Source organism: Polyodon spathula, chromosome 39 (assembly GCF_017654505.1).
Source record: "Polyodon spathula isolate WHYD16114869_AA chromosome 39, ASM1765450v1, whole genome shotgun sequence".
In the NCBI taxonomy this organism is placed as follows: Eukaryota; Metazoa; Chordata; class Actinopteri; order Acipenseriformes; family Polyodontidae; genus Polyodon; species Polyodon spathula.
The window spans coordinates 905,807-906,021 of record NC_054572.1 but is presented as its reverse complement, the minus strand read 5'-3'; positions in this window follow the sequence as shown (position 1 = coordinate 906,021).

The window sequence follows — 215 nt, the reverse complement described above, 5'->3', positions numbered from 1 at the left end:
GCAAGGTGGCACATTTTGGCATGCATAATTGTCATAATATGTTACGGGTAGCAAATTCTAACGGGTTCCAGTTCCACGATCTGAGGATTTGCCTGGTTGCTGTGCTCTGTATTTAGCACAGCGTGCTTTGACAGTAACAAAGAAGCACCATGCTGTCACTACAGTGCCACTACCGCGGGTCTGCTCCAGGGGGCGCTCCACCGCCGCCTCCCATT